This window comes from Herpailurus yagouaroundi, unplaced genomic scaffold (genome assembly GCF_014898765.1).
Source record: "Herpailurus yagouaroundi ecotype Mexico unplaced genomic scaffold, PumYag 28, whole genome shotgun sequence".
Classification (NCBI taxonomy): domain Eukaryota; kingdom Metazoa; phylum Chordata; class Mammalia; order Carnivora; family Felidae; genus Herpailurus; species Herpailurus yagouaroundi.
Genome location: NW_024412376.1, coordinates 123,718,605 through 123,739,407, shown reverse-complemented (window position 1 = coordinate 123,739,407; position 20,803 = coordinate 123,718,605). Strand labels below are relative to the sequence as shown.

Sequence of the window (20,803 nt, the reverse complement as noted above, 5' to 3'; positions counted from 1 at the left end):
CAGTGAGTGGTGTAGGCAGAATAACTTGAGGTAAAATTATTTAAGTAGATGAGTCTGACTTCAGTGCTCTGATATGTATTTCCTTTCTTTGGGTGTCTCTGAAGCTCCCTGGCACTTTGCTAAGGTTTCCCCTTGATATTCACCATCCGTAGCCTTGGAGCCAATCCAAGGTCAAATAACTACAGTAATTTCATAAACTAATTTCTACCAAAGTGTCATGGGAAATAATTTAGGGCTATTCTACTAAATAAAAAAATTAGAATTTTAACTTCAGCCCTATAGGGACACCTGGAATAACAACAATGCCTTGTATCTTCATTGTGCTAAGTTATTTACATCAATGTAAGGTAGAATGTTAAGCAGTAAAGGGCTATGGAGATGAGTAAGATGTTAACTCCGTCTATGAAGGGCCTCATTGCTGACCTTAGCTATGCACATCTCAAGCCGACACTGCTATAACTAACTTGTACTAATATTAATTTTCCTGTTAATTTGCTTGCTTCCATTTATTCTACTTTAAATGTGTCATTTTGTTGTTTCACCTGTTACATTGTAACTTCCTAAGGAACTTTCCATCTCCTTGAAACCAGAAACCATGTCCTCCAGTCTCTTAGTCCTTTTTTTTTTTTTTACTCTCTTTATTCTATCTCCCCAGTCCCCAAGACAGTACATTTTAAGCTATGGTTTTCTATCAATTAACAGATCATGAAAGCAATTTTGTAAGCCTCCTATCAACATCTTCAAATGAAATAGAATAGAACCTAAGAAAATGGAAAATTTCTGAGTGCCTCTACCCAAGGTGAGGGTAAGGACTTGGTAAAACTCTGACACAGTGAGGGCTGTGTGTCAATGTGTGTTAGGCTGTGATATAAAATGTAGCTCTTACTAAGTTTTGGTCAGAACACCTTGGGAAACATGGTCAGGTGTTTACTCAGTATTTGCCTAAAACTTTTTTGCAAATTTATTTGGATCCCTCTAGCAGTCATTCCCAGGTTCCTGACTTATTTCCCTTTGGATTTGCTGGTGGTTTCCCTTATTTGTTCCAAGCATCACCTAATGACCTCTTGGATTCAACCCTTGGATCGAAGCCTGACCTTTGGATCATAGGCTGACCCTGCACACTGCTGTCCACATCAACCCAGCCTGCCTGGATGCCTCTTGACATTCTTCCACCCCACATTGTACCAGATGCCCCCTGGCCTCAGGAAAAAGCCCAAAAAATGATGATGGCAAATATCCTAGTATACGTAAATGCATATACCTGCCTCTTTTAGGGGTCAGCATCTAATACCTTCTTGCTATGTTAAAGTAACTGACTTTACTACCTAAGGGGGAGAAAAAGACTCAGGAAATTAACATTGCTTAGAGCTGCCTGGGAGTAAAATTCTAATTCATGGAAGAGCACTTAAATTCATGATCTTAAATTAGCAACTTAGCCAAATTTTGAAAGTAGAGCAGCAAAAAAATCAGCATTTTTGAAGAAATAAGTCCTGTGAGAAAAAATTCTAATTACTAGTTATTATCTGAGGTGATAGTTATTATAATAAAAATACTATTTTAAAAGGTCTATTAGAATCAAAATTATACTGAAATTATACTTTTCCTTATTCTTGCTTCATACATAAAGATATCAATTGAAAATTAAAGTAAATATTTTTATGTTTAAAAAAAGCTCCTAATGCAAATGCTTTGCTTTTAAAACGGTCTAGAAGGGACTTTCCTCCATAATTATTTTGGTTAAAATACAGAAACTAGGTACCAGTTAGGGGAAAATCTGTAGCTTTTTACATTGCTATGGTAATAATCTACATTTTCACATATTTGTACAGTCATAACATTCCACCCATAGTTTGCCCTGGAGCCATAAATGACTAGGTTGGTGCCATCAGCTGCTCTTATGACATTTGGAAAATGATGATCATTATCTTATTTACTGCCATTTAGCCAATGTAGAGAAAACAGCTTATAAATGAGGTTTCTTTTACAGAGGCAGCTGTAACTAGTGAAAAACTGCCAGGGGTTTTACCAGATAATATATATTAAGTACTCACAAGCTGGAATGAAAATTCCATGGAAAAATTGAGGGATACCCCATCTTCCTAGCATAATTATATGAGTGGTCTTATAGTCTTGGCACAGAAACCCTTAAACCTTGAAGAAATCTTGGTAAAGAGCTACTGAGATATCTGTGAAGTTAGAAAGGAAGTCCTTTAATGAAAAATCCTAGCATGGTTGAGAATACACTGTTGCCCATCTTCTAGCAACAACACTAGTAAGAGTGGGTAAATTAGTGAGAAGATAGGTGGGTAGGGAGCTAAACTACTAATACCAAACTTCTAATAATGGTTTGAAGCTAGTCTCTGAGTACTTCTGAGGGTTGAACTGGTCCATAAGTCACAGCCTTGTCCTGACTCAATTCTGTGTTCCAGGAGAGCAGAGACCATCTGGCATGTGGGACATGGCAAGTATCCACTAAATGTTTGTTAACAGTTGGCTTTATCTTATAGTCCTATCTTTATTTTGCTTTCATTATCATTTTCTGACTTATGCTTCTTCTACAGGCTTCCTTTGTGGAAGGGACAGGAGGATTATCAATAAATATTACATAGAAACATGTTAAATGTTGAGAAAAGTAAAAGGAGGAATGTAAATAGCGAAGTGCCACAAAAGACTTATAAACCAATGTGCTATGGGGTCTCAAAGGATGCAGAGGTCACACACAGAGAGAGGAATCATCTGAGATTTCATAGAGGAAGCGATTTTTACATGGTTATAAGCGATACAAAGGAGTGTGACTGGCAGAGAGTATTCTGAAAGATGAAGAGAACCAAGTCTTCTAATTCATTCAATCAATTGTACTCAAATAGTTATTTACTGATTCTAAAAGGGAAGCTTAGGATGCAAAACATAATATAACCTGCAGTATCAGCATAAGAAACAGTGAACCAGAAATTCTATCTTGTCTTTTGGCCAAGAAGAGGATAATGAGAGATTCCTGTTGAGAGAGGCAAACAAATTTATCACAATTTAGAAAGATACGTCAGGCTATTATTTGAAAAATTTTAAAGTTTATTTATTTATTTTGAGAGAGGGTGGGAGAGGGCCAGAGAAGGAGAGAGAATCCCAAGCAGGCTCCGTGCTATCAGTACAGAGCCCATGGTGGGGCTTGATCTCACAAACAGTGAGATCATGACCTGAGCCAATACCAAGAATTGGACACTTAGCTGACTGAGCCACCCAGGCACCCCTATTATTTGAATTTCCTTTTTTTTTTCAATAAAAATTGTTTACTTACACTTAGCTGACTGAGCCACCCAGGCACCCCTATTATTTGAATTTCCTTTTTTTTTAATAAAAAAAATGTTTACTTATTAATTTATTTTTGAGAGAGAGAGAGACACACACACAGAATCCAAAGCAGGCTCCAGGCTCTGAGCTGTCAGCACAGAGCCTGACGCAGGGCTTAAGCTCACAAACTGTGAGATCGTGACCTGAGCTGAAGTCAGACACAACAGACTGAGCCACCCAGGTGTCCCAATTATTTGAATTTTTAAAAAGAGGGTGTAATTTCTATTATTTATCTTAGGATTTTTCTTAGTCTATTCAGGCTGCTATAACAGAATATCACAGACTGGGTGCCTTATAAACAGCACAAATTATTTCTCACAGTTCTGGAGACTGGAAAGTCTAAGGTTGAGGTGCCAATAGATTCAGTGTTTGGTGAGGACTCACTACCTTGTTCACATAGGCCATGTTTTTGCTGCATGGAATGGGGAACTCTGATCTCTTGAGCACCTTATAGGGGTGCCAATTCTATCCATGACGGCTCTAGCCTCATGACTTAATCACTTCCCAAAGGCCTCTACACACCATCACATCAGGGATTAGGTTTCAACATATGAATTTGAGGAGAGGGGAGAGACACAAACATTCAGTCTATAAAAATGATAAAAGTCAAAATGTACTACTTACCAATCTAAAAGTTTCTACTCTTGGTCCAATAGAAACCATTAATCATCTCCTTACATCTCATGTTTACCTCCACCTGACCACTCAAACCTCACCTGAGAGTAATGTGCATTTTCAGGATATCCTCTGAGGCTGAAGAAAACTAAATCCGTCTTATGAGAAGGATCTCCTAAGCTTCATAGCACTATTCAAAGTCCTCTGAGATCTGCCTACACCTTACAGAGATCTGGCACATGCTTATAGCCACCATGACCCTGATGAACTCCAGAGGGTGAAGCTTCAAGGACCTTCACCAGAAGCTTCACCAGACCCTTTTACATGTAGACCCAAAGAATAAAGCCTTGAGGAAAAACTGCAGTGACTTCACTACCTGTGCAGACTCCTTGGTGAATTTTAGTTTCCTGAGGACCATCCATTTGCCCCAGTGGCTGCCATGCAGTACAAGATCCTTCTCAAGAGAGACATCATCTGCTGCTTATCCACAAGGGTATGGCCATACCCACAACTTCCACAGGCTGTCAGACAGGCATACCACAGGAGCCTGAATCTTTCATTTGCATTAAGAGGTTAGGCGTTTTAGCCATGACCACATTTATCTGACCAGGGTGCTTGTCTCTCAAGATTTTACAAGCACCAGTCTTGCCTTTAATGGTGTGGTTCACTGGAGCCCTAATTCCCATATCTAGAACATGGCAGTCTTATTTCTCAAGGCTGTATCTTGCTTCCAGGATCCCTTCCTGATATACTTTTTATATAGCGCCCCCTGAATCTTAAAGCCCTGCTTCCCAACCTTGTCTCACCTCTTGGGTAAGAGAATTTGAATTCTCCAGACACATGAAAAGATGCTCACCTTCACCCATCATCAGGGAAATACAAATCAAAACTACAATGAGACAGGGCACCTGGATGGCTCAGTTGGTTAAGTGTCTGACTCTTGATTTCAGCTCAGGTCATGATCTTATGGTTCTTGGGATCAAACCCCATGTCAGGCTCTGTGCTGACAGCATGGAGCCTGCTTGGGATTCTCTCTTTCCCTCTCGCTCTGCCTCTTCCCCACTCTCTCTTTTTCTCTCAAAATAAATAAATAAATATTTAAAAAAACATAATGAGGTATCACGTCACACATATCAGAATGGCTAAAATTAATAACACAAGAAACAACCAGTGTTGGTGGGGATGTGAAGACTGTTGGTAGGAATGCAAACTAATACAGCCACTCTGGAAGACAGTACAGAGATCCTGCAAAAAGTTAAAAATAGAACTAGCCTACAGCCCAGCAATTGCACTACTAGGTATTTACTCAAAGAATACAAAAATAAATTTGAAGGAATACATGCACCCCAATGTTTATAGCAGCATTATCTATAATAGCCAAACTATGGAAACAGCCCAAGCATCCATTAATTGATGAATGGATAAAGAAGATGTGATATATATATTCTATATAACAGAATATATATTATATTACACACACACACACACATATATATATATATATATATATATATATATATATATATATATATAAAACAGAATATTACTTAGTCCTAAAAAAGAATGAAATCTTAGCATTTGTAATGATGTGAATAGAGCTAGAGAGTAGTATGCTAAACAAAATAAGACAGTCAAAAAAAGACAAATGCCATATGATTTCACTTATACATGGAATTTAAGACAGAAAACAAATAAGCACAGGGGAAAAAAGGGAGAGAGAGAAACAAACCAAGAAACAGACTCTTAACTATAGAGAACAACCTGAGAGTTACCAGAGGCAATGTGTGTAGGGCAATGGGTTAAATAGGTGTTGGGCATTAAGGTATGCACATGCTGTGATGAACACCATATGCTGTATGGAAATGTTGAATCACTAAATTGTACACCTGAAACTAATATTATACTTGATGTTAACTAATGGAACTTGAATAAAACTTAAAAAAAGAAACAAACAAACAAACAAACAAAAGAACAGATCAATGAAACCAGGAGCTGGTTCTTTGAAGAGATCAGCAAAATTGACAAACCTTTAGCCAGATTCATCAGGAAAAAAAAAAGAGGCAGTATTCAAATAAGCAAAATCAGAAATGAAAGAGGAGAAATACAACTGACACCACAGAAATACAAAGGATTATAAAACAGTATTATGAAAAATTATATGCCAGCAAATTGAATAATCTAGAAGTAATGGATAAATACCTAGAAACTTACAACCTCCCAAAACTGAATCATGAAGAAATAGAAAATCTGAACAGACCAATTACCAGCAAAGAAATGGAATCAGTAATCAAAAAACTCCCAACAAACAAGGTCAAGGACCAAATGGCTTCACATGGGAATTCTACAAAACGTTTATTATTTTTTTAATCTACAAAACATTTAAAGAAGAGTTAATACCTATTCTTCTCAAACTATTCCAAAAAACACAAGAGGAAGGAAAGCTTCCAAATTCATTCTTTGGTGCCAGCATTTACCCTGATACCAAATAAAGATACCATCAAAAAAGGTAACTACAGGACAATATCTCTGATGAACATAGATGCAAAAATCTTCAATGAAATATTAGCAAGCCAAATCCAACAATATATATATGAAAAATCATTCACTATGATCAAGCAGGATTTATTCCCAGGATGCAAACGTGGTTCAATACTCACAAATCAATCCACGTGATACATCACATCAGTAAGAGAAAGGATAAAAACCATATGATCATTTCAGTACATGCAGAAAAAGCATTTGGCAAAGTACAACATCCATTCATCATAAAAAACCCACAATGAAGTAGATTTAGAGGGACCATAACTAAATATAATAAAGGCCATGTATGAAAAACCCACAGCTAACATCATATTCAATGGTGAAAACCTGAGAGCTTTTCCCCTAAAATCAGGAAAAAGACAAGAATGTCCACTGACCACTTTTATCCAATATAGTACTGGACGTCCTAGCCACAGCAATCTGCCAAGAAGAAGAAATAAAAGGTATTCAATTTGGTAAGGAAGAAGCAAAACTTTAGCTATTTGCAGATGACATGATACTATATATAGAACACCCTAAAGACCCACCCAAAAAACTACTAGAACTGATAAATGAATTCAATAAGGTTGTAGGATACAAAATCAATATACAGAAATCCATTGCATTTCTATACACTGATAGCGAAGTACCAGAAAGAGAAATTAAGAAAGCAGTCCCATTTATAACTGCACCAAAAAATAATTAAAAACCTAGGAATAAACTTAACCAAGGAGGTAAAAGACCTGTACTCTGAAAACTATAAAACATTAATGAAAGAAATTGAAAGACATTACATGCTCATTGACTGGGAGAACAAATATTGTTAAAATGTCCACACTACCCAAAGCAATCTACATATTTGATGAAACTCCTATCAAAATACCAACAGCATTTTTTATAGAACTAGAAGAAATAATCTTAAAATTTGAATGGAGCCACAAATCCTGAGTAGTTAAAGCAATCTTAAAAAAGAACAACAATGGAGGTATCAGAAACCTAGATTTCAAGACATACTACAAAGCTGTAGTAATCAAAAACAGTTTGGTACTGGCACAAAAACAAACACACAGATCAACAGAACAGAGTAGAGAGCCCAGAAATAAACCCACAATTATATGGTAGTTTATTTTCAACAAAGGTATCAAGAATATGCAATGGGAAAAGACAATCTCTTCAACAAATGGTGTTGGGAAAATGGAACAGTTACAAGCAAAAGAATGAAACTGGACCACTTTCTTACACCATATGAAAAAATAACTCAATGGTTTAAGGACCTAAATGTGAGACCACAAAAAGCCTAGAAGAGAGAACAGGTAGTAATTTCTCTGACATTAGCCATAAAAACATTTTTCTAGATATGTCTCCACAGACAAGGGAAACAAAAGCAAAGATAAACCATTGGGACTACATCAAAATAAAAACCTTCTTCACAGCAAAGGTAAACAACCAACAAAGCTAAAAGTCTACCAAATAGGAGAGGACATTTGCAAATGACATATTTGATAAGGGGCTGGTATCCAAAATATATAAAGAACATATAAAACTCAACATCCAAAAACAAATAATCCAATCAAAAATGGGCAGAAGACATAAATAGATATTTCTCCAAACAAGACAGATGGCCAACAGACACATGAAAAGATGTTCAACATTACTCATCATCAAGGAAATGGAAATCAAAACCACAAGATATCACCTGACACCTGTCTGAATGGCTAAAATCAACAACCCAAGAAACAATAGGTGTTGGCAAGGATGTGGAGAAAAGGGAACCCTCTGGCACTGTTGGTGAGAAAACAAACTGGTGCAGCCACTGTCCAAAACAGTATATAGGTTCCTCAAAAACTTATAATTAGAACTACCATATGATCCAGTAATTCCACTATTGGGAATTTACCCAAAGAATATGAAAACATTAATTTGAAAAGATGTATATTCCCCCGTGTTTACTGCAGTATTATTTGCAATAGCTAAATTATGGATGCAGCCCAGTGTCCATTGATAGATGAATGGATAAAGAAAATATGTGTATCAGTGTATCATATATATATATATATATATATATATATATATATATATATATATAATGGAATATTACTAAGCCATAAAAAATAATGAGATCTTGGGATGCCTGGCTGTCTCAGTCGGTTAAGTGCCCAACTTCAGCTCAGGTTATGATCCTGTAGTTCGTGAGTTTAAGCCCTGCATAGGGCTCTGTGCTGACAGCTCAGAGACTGAAGCCTGCTTCAGATTCTGTGTCTCCCTCTTTCTCTCTGCCCTGCCCCTACTCATGCTCTGTCTCTCTCATTCTTTCAAAAATAAATAAACATTAAAAAATAAAATAAATAAAGTAAAAAGAGAATGAGATCTTTCCATTTGTGACCACATGGAGATAGATAGATAGATAGATAGATAGATAGATAGATAGATAGATATAATGGAATATTAACTATAAAAAAGAATGAGATCTTGGCATTTGTAACAACATGAATGGACCTAGAGAGTATTATGCTAAATGAAATAAGTCAGACAGAGAAAGACAAATACCATATGATTGCACTTACATATGGGATCTCAAAAATAGAACAAATGAATAAATAAACAGAAAGAGACTCATAAATACAGAGAGCAAACTGGTGCTGCCAGAAGGGAGAAGGCGGGGGGGGGGGGGGATGGGCTAAATAGGTAAAGGAGAAGAGGTATAAACTTTCAGTTATAAAATAAATAAGTCATGGAGATGAAAAGTACAGCATAGGGAATATAGTCAGTGACATTGTAGTAATGTTGTATGGTGACAACTGACAACTGCATTTACTGTAGTGAGCATTGCATAACATACAGAATTGTCAAATCACTATGTTGTACACTCAAAACTATATATATATATATGTATATATATGTGTGTGTGTGTGTGTGTGTGTGTATGTGTGTATATATATATGTGTGTGTGTGTGTGTGTGTGAACTGTACTTCAGTAATAAAAAGTTTTGAAATAATATGCAAATATAGTCTACCACACTGTCAAGCATATGCTTATATTCCCAAATAATTTTTCCTAGTTGTCTAATGTATATAGGATTTGCCTTTTCAGTTTAGTTACATCTAGTAATTATATTAATAACTACTTATTTAATACCTGTATTTACACAAGCCACTTTGTAAACATACAATACAATAAATACATGTTAAAAATTTTAGGGTTATTTTCTCCCTGAGAACCAATCCCATAACCTCAATTTGTTTCTTATTTTTAGTTATGCCTCACAGCACTAGAATGCACAGATACACAGTGAGCAATCAATAATTCATTACAATATTAGTTAATAAAGTAAATGAGGGATTTAAGGTTTACCACAAGCAAATGATAGTGAGAACTCATGATCAACCTAAAAGACTAGAATGCTTGGAAATCACCTGTTTGAGGAATTTAATAAATCAACCACGAAATGTCAAAGGGAAAAAAGGTCTTCATTTTTTAGCTCCTTGGGTCACCCTAGACCTCCAAGAGGTCCATGTATCAATCTACTTAATATGCAGAAAATAAAATAAAACAAATAAGTAAACCCAAATTTCCCCTCCTGCCTGAAAATAACATATGTGAAGGATGGTGGAAATCTAGAATGTGATGTTTTCCATGTTTACATTCACATAGACCCAATGCGGAAGTGGTTAGTTGATTTAGGATTAGTAAAGCTAAGGAAATCAGGAAGGAATCAGTTCCCCTGCTCAGAATTTGGTTTCTAGAGACTCCTCTTAGAAGTCATGATAGTCTTCTCTGAAAATACTTCCTTTTGAATCAAGTGCATTTTGAAAAGTAGAAAGCTGTAACAGAAAAAGGATGGGATGAATGTGAGTTAATGAGGGAACAATCATTCACTAAGCACCAAGTACTTCTCAACTTCTGTGCTCTGTACTTTGTGCATGCTATCGCAACTAGTCTGGACAGCACCTTATACACAAGAAAGTTGAAGTTCTGGGAAGTGAAATAACTTGTTCCAAGTCACCCAGTGGCTATGTCAGTCTCCTAACCAAGGTCAGTCTGAGCAGAGAGACAAAGTTCTCTCCCCAATATTAAGTTACCAATCCAACTCAACAAACAGCTATTGAGCTCTTGTGTCCAGCACTGTTCCAGCACCAGAAACATGGCATGGAACACAAAGTCACTGTCTTTGAAAAGTCTACATTCTAGGGATTCCCAAATCATCATTCAGGATATTTAGGATCATTTAAGATATCTCTAGAATGTCTAGAGAGACACTGAGAAAGGAATGACAATGCTATCCGAGTTTTAAGTCAATCAGAACTCCACCCAGAGATTTTTTTTTTTTCACTTAAGAAAATTTTTAAATTTTATTTTAGAGATGAGGGAAGGGGCAGAGGGAAAGAGAGAATCTTAAGTAGGCTCTACCCTCAGCACAGAGCCCAACACGGGACTCGATCCCACGACCCTGGGATCATGACCTGAGCTGAAATCAAGAGCTAGACACTCAACTGACTGAGCCACCCAGGGGTCCGTGTATTCATTTTTATAGGGCTCTCTAGAACCAGAGTAACTATTTTCCTTTATTTCAAAATCAATGAAGGGCAGAGAGGATATGCAGACACTGATGATATTTGAAAGGATCTGATTGATATTTCATAGATGTTAATTTCATGATTCATCAGCTACTACTATTACTCCACAATGCCAAACTGTATTATATACCAGGAGACACCAGGGTGCAGTTTGGTAATTATTTCTTGTGTCATATTTAATAAAAGAAGTCATATTCTCCATTCTACACAGACACTCCATGTAGCTGCAATTGCAATTCTTATCCTGGCCTTTCTTTGACCCCCAAATTTCTAAAGCCTTTGGAGAAGAATTTAGACTGGCCCGAACTATAAAGAAAATTGAATTTAGCAACTCATTTCCAAGAATCTCCAAAGTTTGTTTATATAGTTGAGCAATGTAAAATCATTCTTGAATATCAAACAGAAAACTTCTACATCCACAATTTTTCCCTTTAAAGACAGAATAAAAATATACCAGAGATTGTCTTGAGATTTGGTATCACGTTGACCTAAAGATTCAGGTAAACATGAACCTAAAACAATTTTGGATCTACTTTGACCTCAGCAATAAGGAGAAGTCTTTGCATTGGAATGAGAAAATTAGCAATTTTGAGTGTGACCTTATATTGTCAACATTTTGACCAAGACCAATGTTACAGAAAATATTACCATCTTATTTCTTGTTTGTTCCAGTCCCTTCCCAGGTGCCTCCTAAAGAACATTTCTAAAAGTGAACCACATGGAGATTTGGGGGCAGCCGGAAGTACCTTTACTCACTTGTAGTTTTAATAAATATTTTTTTTAGTCTAGACACATTCTTGCCATGCCAAAAAAAAAAAGAAATTCAGAGGTTTAAATGTTGAAGTTCTTACCCTTAGTAAATGTTAAATAAAAAGAAATTCTCTTCTCTGTCTCACTATCCCAGCTAGTCAAGATTGTTTCAATAACTCATCCTCTCCCCAGAAATACTCAGAAGTACACACAGACTAGGGACCAAAGTCATAACTATAAATGGAAGTTATTGACCTAGTCTTGGTTTTGTAGGGTTATTAGGAGACTACATTATGCACAAAAAATAGAAGACAATGGGAGAAAGGGAGGCACAGAGTTTTCATATGTTACAAAAGAACACGGGAGATGGACAGAAATTGGACGAACAGGAGGGAGAGAAGAAACTATCACTAGAAGGAAACACTGTTTAGGAAATCATTATTGGGAAACTGAAATGAATTATTCCAAACCTTCCCTTTTCCTTGAAGCATTTAGTATCACTGCCTTATACAATTATTCTAAGAACTTACATGCTGGCATTTAAAAATTACAAAAAGAAAAAGAAAACCTTCACATACCTAAGTACTTCTTTCCATTGATTTAAAAAAAAAATCTTTATCTCTGAAACAGTTTAAGGGTCATAAAGAACTATAAAACTCGTAGAGCTACCCATGTACCCTCCACCCAGCTTCCCCAACAATAAGATGTTACGTGACCTTAGCACATTTTCAAAACCAGGATATTGATGTTGTTCAATATTATTAACTCAGGTATAGATCTTATTCAGATTTCACAGATTTTATGTACACTTTTTTCTTTTTTTCCTTTCCTTTTCTTTTTCTGGCCTATGAAGTTTTATCACATGTGTAGATTCAGATAATCAACACTTCAATCAGGATCTAGAATGGTTCCATCACTACGGAGAAACTTCCATCCTTCCATCCGTAATTGTCACACCCTTCCTCCAGCCGCAACCCCAGGCAACTACCAGTCTGTTCTCATTTGGAGGATGTTATATAATCACACAATATGTAACCCTTTGAAATTGGCTTTTTGAACATGTCCTTAAGATCCATCCTTTACGTTGATTTTTAAAGCTCCTGTTAAGCAAAACTATTTTTTTAATTTAAAAAAAAATTTATTTTTTTTGAGAGAGAGAGAGAGTGCATGCGTGTATGCACAAGTGGGGGAGGGGCAGAGAGAGAGGGAGACAGAGAATCTGAAGCAGACTCCAGGCTCTGAGCTGTCAACACAGACTCCGACGTCAGGCTGGAACCCACAAACAGCAAGATCATGACCTGAGCTGAAGTCAGACACTTAACTGACTGAACCCCTGAGGCGCTCCATGTTAAGCAAAACTTAAAATAAAACCAACATACCTTATGATCAAAACTGGGGATCAGTGGGGAGTGGGCATTCAGAATAATCAGTGTTTTGTTTTGTTTTTGTTTTAAAGAGACAGCATAGTTGCATGGAATGGACTGCAGACCTGTCAATGGCGTTACTTTTCAGAGCAGATAAAGAAGAAAGGGCTCTGGAGACTTGAAGCACCTTACTTTGGCCTCCCTAAAACTATGACATTCAGATCACTGGGACTATACATGCATTTTGGGTATTTGCTCAAACAGTGTTACTGTGTGTGGAGAGCAGACCAAAGTTCTGGAGATAAAATTTGCATTGAGAACCAATTTCACAGAATCCTGAGCTTGACCAAATACCAATTACTAGAATATTTCTGTGTCTGTAATTAGGAACCCCATGAAAAGTAGCAGATTTTCACAACCATTTCCACAATTAATAAAGTGGCATGTCTGCAGAGTTTCTATTAAAATATGTTTATTACTTCTCTCTGAATTTTAAATGCTTGGATTTTAAGTGTTAAATGTAAAAATCTGCATGAGGCTAAATTGTATATAAGTTGAGTCAATTCCTCATAGCAGAAAAAGTATTTGTGGTCATTATACAAGTTTGCAGAGTAAAAAACAATTCAGATAAATGGACTTTCTAAAGGGTACTTTTTAGCATCAAAACAGTTTCACAAGTATGATAGAAAGTTATATCTAGGAACAACTGGATTGGTATTTAAATATATGTAAATAGGAGTGTCCTGCTAAGCCACTATAGCACCAGAGGGCAGCTTTGAGTTTCATAGGCTCCGTAACTCATTCTGTCAGTATATTTGGCCTTGGGCCTGAACCACCTGTTCTGAGGACGCACAGCTTCTGAGCTCTTTACCTGGTCTTCTGTTGATGACCTCACTTTGTCTTTCAGACTTCCTGTTACAACCTTGGCATTGATGCCTGGGGCTCCCCTAAGTGGACTCCTGCCTTGAAAGGACCCAGACTTTATGATGATACAACACCTCAGGTGGAACTTTTACAGACCCTCAAGCTGTACTAGCAGAGGCCAGCGCTTTCTGTCAGGACAGACAGACCATCTTCCAAGTCCAATTTATAAATCACCACCTTTCTGCACATGCCCAGGTGGCAAAGATGCTCTGCACAGTGCAGCTGGGCAACTCCTTTCCTAAACCATCAAGCCCAGTGATTTAAAGGAGGCCTCAACAACAGGGCAGATATTCAGGGGGTCAACCCCGCAGCAGGAATGGGGATCTCACTGGGCGATGGAAGTGAAGGATGTACCCAGAGGGCAGGCTGTTAGGGATAACTGCCATTCTAGAAGGCAGGCAGGCCACAAAGAGGTATAGTAAGCCACATGGGGTGGTAGTTCCAGCAGCACAGAGCTTGAGGCAATGAGGAACTGGAAATAGCAACATGGTGGAGATCAAGGCAGTGGTTACATCAGGAAAATTTGGAAAGATTACCAAGCTGCAGTAAGGGAGTGAAGCAGTGCCCCTGTTATTGGCACTGAGCAAATTTTGAGTTGGAACACAGGAATAACCTAAGGAAGGGAAAGGAAATGGCATTGAAATTGATAGCCTACTGAACTAGGTGCTTTAAGATTGAGATCTCACTTACTCCCACATCAACCAAAGTAGGAATCATAATTTCCATTATACAGAAGAAAAAAATGAGGTTCAAAGACGCTAACTAGTTTTGTCATAATCATGTGGTGACATGGAGGGGGCGGTAGTCAGGATCTGAACTCTGGACAACCTGACTCCAAAGATATTGTTGCTATATTCACACTGTCATTTGTCATAATTGTTATTATTTAATGTGAAACATTTGAGAACACAGCCCCCTATGCAGATCTCCTGTCATTTATTTTTTCCTCTTTAAATAATATTGTGCCATAAATTAGAGACTTCAAAAAAACAAATAGTCTAAATTCACCTCCAGTGGCTATGAGAAGAGGAGGAGAGTCAGACCTGTCTGGGAATTTGTGTTTGGAGGTAGCCAAGAGGAAAAGAGATCTCAGCTTCTGGGGCGTCCCCAGAGGACAGAGGTAGACCAAAAGCAAAGACCAAAACTTGAAGCATGGAGCCAATGTGTTTGGTGATTCCAGGTGGAGTTCAGGAAATTGGACTCCTCAATGAACTTTTCTCAGCATCCCATAGTATCTACAGACACACAACAGAGACAGATGGCTCTAACAGGGGCCAGCTTCAACCCTAAGAAACTGGGAAGAGAATATGTAAACATATATATTTTGGGGTACAAATATCCATTGCAATTCTCTTGATTTTTTAAATTTATACTTTATAAAGTATAAGGACACTTTTAAGAAAAATGAAAATAACATAACTTACATGAATCTCCAATTTTTCTCCTAAATTTCATCTTTATAATGAGAATATTTTATGTATTTATATAATAGAAATATTTTCACGAAGGAATAATCACACATATATCATTTCAGTTTTGATAAAGGTCAACACTGGAAGGTCTAGGCAACATAAATTTTTAATTTAAGGCTGAAGTTTATTTGGTATTTCAGAGCACCACCTGGTGGATGAATTAACAATAGCAGCCCAAAACAAAAGTCCGTCAAAATGGCTCTGAAACAAAGGGTAATGGAACCTATGATGCTCATTCCTTCTCTTTTCTTTTCTTTCTACTTTGGCTCTCATTCTTTTTTTTTTCCCCCTTCTTCTTTTCATTTCCTATCCAATCTCGCCTGCCTCTGTTTACACTTTAAGCTTGTCCATGCCACCTCTCTGTATTGCTGAGTCCTCAAAGTGGCTAAGAAACTTGCTTACTTATTCCTGATTTAATAAAATCTAAGAAGTTTCTAAAATTCCAGTAGAAAGGCAAATATAATTGAAGTTTCAAAATTGGACTTTCTTCCAGAGACTGTATCTTTCTACTCAGGGGTTGTGTTTCTCCAAAGGAGGGGTTTTTGTTTGACTGATCTACACAGAAACAATCATTTTAGTGAAACCCCTCTTTCATAATTTATGTTTACATAATGACAAAAGTTGACTCATTTAGAGTATGTTAGCCTGTTATTCTGATCCAGCAGCCAATGGCTTCTGAGAAAGAGAAGACTGGTGTAGAGCAACCTTCTTAAAGGTCTCTGATCTCAAATGACCCACAATATGAATGAGTGGAACAAGACAGGTCAGAGATATCAAGGAGTCATAAACTGGGGACCTGGAAACCTCATGACTTGTCCATAAGGATATACATTATTCTAATGCAACCAGTTCTTCCAGTTTTTAAAAATAAGCCAATGGGGTGCCTGGGTGGATCAGTCAGTCGGTTAAGTGTCCAACTCTGGATTTCAGCTCAGATCATGATCTCAGTTTCTGGGATCAAGCCCCACATTGCGCTCTGTGCTCACAGCACGGAGCCTCCTTGGGATTCTGTCTCTCCCTCTCTCTCTGCCCCTTCCCTGGTCATGTGCACATACTCTCTCTCTCTCAAAATAAATAAAATGAAGCCTTAAAAAAAAGTTGTGGGAATTTGCAAATAATGCTTCAATAAACATGGAGGTACATATACCTTTCCAAATTAGTGTTTTCATTTTCTTTGATGAATGGATAAAGAAGATGTGATACACACACACAGAGGACTATTACTCAGCCATAAAGAATGAATCTTGCCATTGGCAACAACATGGATAGAGCTAGAGGGTATAATGCTAAGTGAAATAAGTCAGTCAGAGAAAGAGAATACCATATTATTTCACTCATACATGTAACTTAAGGAATAAATAAAATGAACAAAGGAAAAAGAGACAAACAAAAAAGAGACCCTTAAATACAGAGAACAAACTGATGGCTGCCAGAGGGGAAGTGGGCAGGGGGCAGCGGGGAGATGGGTGAAACAGATGAAGGAGATTAAGAACACACTTATTGCAATGAGCACTGAGTAACTTAAGGAATTGTTGAAGCATTGTAGTGTACACCCAAAACTAATACAATACTGTAGATTGATTATACCTGAATGTTAAAATAAATTTTATTTGTTAAATGTTTATTGATTTATTTTAAGAGAGAGAGAGAGAGAGCATGCATGCAAGAATGGGGGAGGGGCAGAGAGAAGGAGAGAGAGACTCCCACGCAGGCTCCACACTGTCAGCACAGAGCCCATCTCGGGGCTTGATCCCACAAACCGTGAGATCATGACTTGAGCAGAAATCAAGAGTCAGACGCTTAACTGACTGAGCCACCCAGATGTCCCTAAAGATATATTAAAAAAAAAAAAAAAAAGGTTTGGGAATTTGGACTTCATTCACTTGATGACAGAATACGGATAAGTAAGCAGTCTGCTTACTTACTGAAATCTACCCCAGACCCTGAACAAATCGCTTTTACGATGCCTAAGCACTCACTGCTGCCACCTCTCAATCAGCAAGCCCATGCCATGTGCCCCTGTTACTTCACACAGTCAGATTACAGGTTCGTGGAGAGTTAGGATGTCCCGGAAATGGCCTTTCATCCCTAAGACTGTCCATGTGCCTTGAAATAACCTGAGGTTCAGACTTGGGCTCCAACTAGAAACAGTGTAGTAAAGCTGGGAAGAACAGCTGTGAGGCTTATGGGCTTGAAGTTTGCACTGCATTTGCAAACAAATTCATGCGTAAATTTAAAAATATATGTAAGTTAAAAATACCTTAAGTCTAATTTTGGCCATCTTACCTTACTACAAAGCTTCGTCATCTACACACCTACTGGGGCAACCAGAGGCACTTTACTGCTAATTGATTTAGAAAAGATGCTGACACCATTTACACATTTCAAAGAGAAAAATATGACCTTCCTTCCTCAGAGTTCTCTGGGAAACAGTGCAGGGTTTTGTTGTTGTTTTGTTTTGTTTTGACATGGAAAAACTCAGAGGATGTAACAGTGATATTTTAATAACAAACTTCATGGCCAAAAAGACTTGGAGAATGTCTATCTGCTCAGGCTTTCATGACAGACTACCATAGATGGGGCGGCTTAAACAAAAGAAATTTATTTCATCACTGTGTCAGAAGTTAGAAGTCCAAGATCGAGGTGCCGGCTGATTCAGGGTCCAGTGAGGATTCTCATCCTGGCTTGCGGACAGCCACCATCTCACCATGCCCTTACGTGGTCTTTCCTCATTGCATGCATGTGGAGAGAGAGGGGGCACAAGCAAGCCCTCTGCTGTCATTTCTTGGAAGACATTATTCCTATTGGATCAGGGCCTCACCCTTATGACCTGATTTAACTTTACTTCCTGCAAAGCCCCATCTTCAAATACAGGTGCACTGGGGGTTAGGACCAACATATAAATTTGGTGGGAGATACACAAGCATTCAGCCCGTAACAAAGAAGCTGTACTGTATGTCTGTATCATTTGCATTGTATCTTGAAACTAAAATAAGTAAAACGTCTCCTTTTTAAAAATGATAAGTTCTAATGTTGGATTTAAAAAAAACTGTTTATTTTGAGAGAGAGAGAGAGAGAGATTGAGGGGAGCAGAAGAAGAGAGAGCGAGAGAGAACGCGCACACAGAACGTGACGCTGGGCTTGAACCCATGAACTGTGAGATCAGGACCTGAGCCAAAATTGAGTCAGACGGTTAACTGACTGAACCCCCCAGGCACCCGAGATTTTTTATTTTAGCCAAATTACTTTAAACCCCTTCCCCTGACCTACAGTCCTTTTAAACTCTAATAAGCACACTCAGTGTTTAATTTTTACATTTACTAGCCTCTCATAACATCTCAACTTAGTCTCTGAAACAATTATCCCTTTATTGTTAAATAATTCCCAAGTTTTAGCTTTCCACAGAACTCCAGGGAATTACTTACAATGTAAACAATAGGTATGGCTTTAGAAATCTGAGAAGTCCTCAATTTATTTCTAAGAAATCTGAGAAGTCCCCAATTTCTACTTGGAGACTGGGCTCAGTAACATTCCAGACCTCTCGATTTTATCTTTGTTCTTTGGGAAATGGGCTCCCTGATGAAACAAATCTGGTTTTGAGGAATAACTTGTAATATTTTCAGTTAGTTGTAGTTTTTAAAATGGAATCCCTTTCTTTACTTTTTTGAAACAATACTGGGAAATGCCCTCAGGTGCTGGACGTTAGTCAGTGGTCCTGTTCCTCCCGCTTCCAAGCCTTGCAGCCTTGTCTGTCTTACCCGTTGGCTGCAGCTGATTCACGGGCTGCTTATTCAAGGTTATACTGGTCTCATCAGATTTTTTTTCCTCACCAGAATTCAGAGGAGAGACAGAGAAAGCCTAAGGCACTTAAGATACGGATGTTGGATTTAAACAGACTTGTCATTCCAAGGCACCACTGAGGGCGACTCGGACGAATTATATTCAAGACAGCAAAAGAAGCCAGCCCTCAGAAAGTAAGCAGAATGGAGCAGGTGTTCAGAGCAAAGCAAAGACAAGAGGCTCCTGCAACCTAGGAAGACTTTTCCATTATTCCCAGTTCTTATCCTCCTGAGTCTCCACTGTAGTTTAGGCAGACTTAGCGTGGAATCAGTTCTTTACTGATTTAACAATACAGTGCATTAATAGAAAACCTGAGGCTAGCAGATCAAGAGACAACTGCTGCGGGGAAGATAGTTTGTTACTCACAGTTCCCAAGAGGAGGGGGCCACATGAGGAAGCACTGGGGTTGGTCGTGAAGTCAGAAAGAAGGAGGAACTGTGGACAAGAGCCTCTATTGTGGGCTTCCATGGGAAGGAATTGGTGAGGCAGGTAAATAAATGAGCACAGGATTATTTGAATAATTTCATCGGGCTGTGGGGCACAGGAGCTGTCCCTCGTTGTCTGGTATTTGGCCCTGGGCTCTTGAGGGCAAGTGTGAATGGCGCAGAGTGTAAAAGCCTGATAAAGGGGATGGGTGGAGTGTGGACTCTGCATTGGTTGGTCTGTATTGGGAAAACATGCCCCTAGAGGGAGGACTCCTCCTAAGGAGGCTGGAGAGGGAATGAGGGATGCAGGAGGCCCAGACAAGGTGACCGAGGCTTATTATTGGGTTGCCCAGGACAAGGCATGTTCAGCACATGCATGTAGACCAGACAGATGTTAAAGCATCAAATTTACAGAAACTAGAAACATGGTTAATACACTTACATCCAAACATGCTCTTAAATAGGTTCAGGAACTAGTCCCAAGTTGCAGGGCTAATTAGAGGCAACACCAGGATGAAATAAGGCAAGTTCCCTGCGTACATGCCACACTGCTTCTGTCACGCCTTCATTAAACTTGCAGCTGGACCGGGGTCTCCAGTCTCTTTGCAAGATAATATGAGATGTGGGACCCAGACTCCACAGTAGCAAAAGCAGAACCCCACACAAAGAAGTTCCTGGAAGGGGAAAGAACTATCACTTTGGGGAGCAAACTTCCAAGCTAAAACAGCACTGTTCCCTTTAAGCAAGAACACAGAATTCACACTCACCCAGAACATCAATGGCTCACTTTTCACTTCTGTCATTTGGAATTGATATTACATATCATGGTATGGATAGTCTTTTGCAAAGAGACATAGTGGTTTTCCTGTTTCTAAGATACTATTAAGACTGTGATCTGAGTATGCCATTGTAGAATCAATAGCCCTTACCTCAAGATTGATAGGTGAAGCCACTGCTAAAAATGCCCTTT

General features: G+C 38.2%; 1 long non-coding RNA gene across 3 annotated transcripts in view; it reads right to left on the bottom strand.

Moving 5' to 3' along the window:
• The window catches only part of LOC121035486 (uncharacterized), an 83,348-nt gene that overhangs the window by 16,481 nt on the left and 46,064 nt on the right, over positions 1-20,803 (bottom strand). For 2 of the 3 annotated variants that reach the window (XR_005792918.1, XR_005792915.1), the window contains exons 3-4: positions 6,882-6,924; positions 2,918-2,995 (exon numbers count right to left, since the gene is read on the bottom strand). This is a non-coding gene — a long non-coding RNA (uncharacterized LOC121035486). The remainder of the gene's footprint in view (positions 1-2,917; positions 2,996-6,881; positions 6,925-20,803) is intronic. The other variant, XR_005792916.1, reaches the window with a different exon arrangement.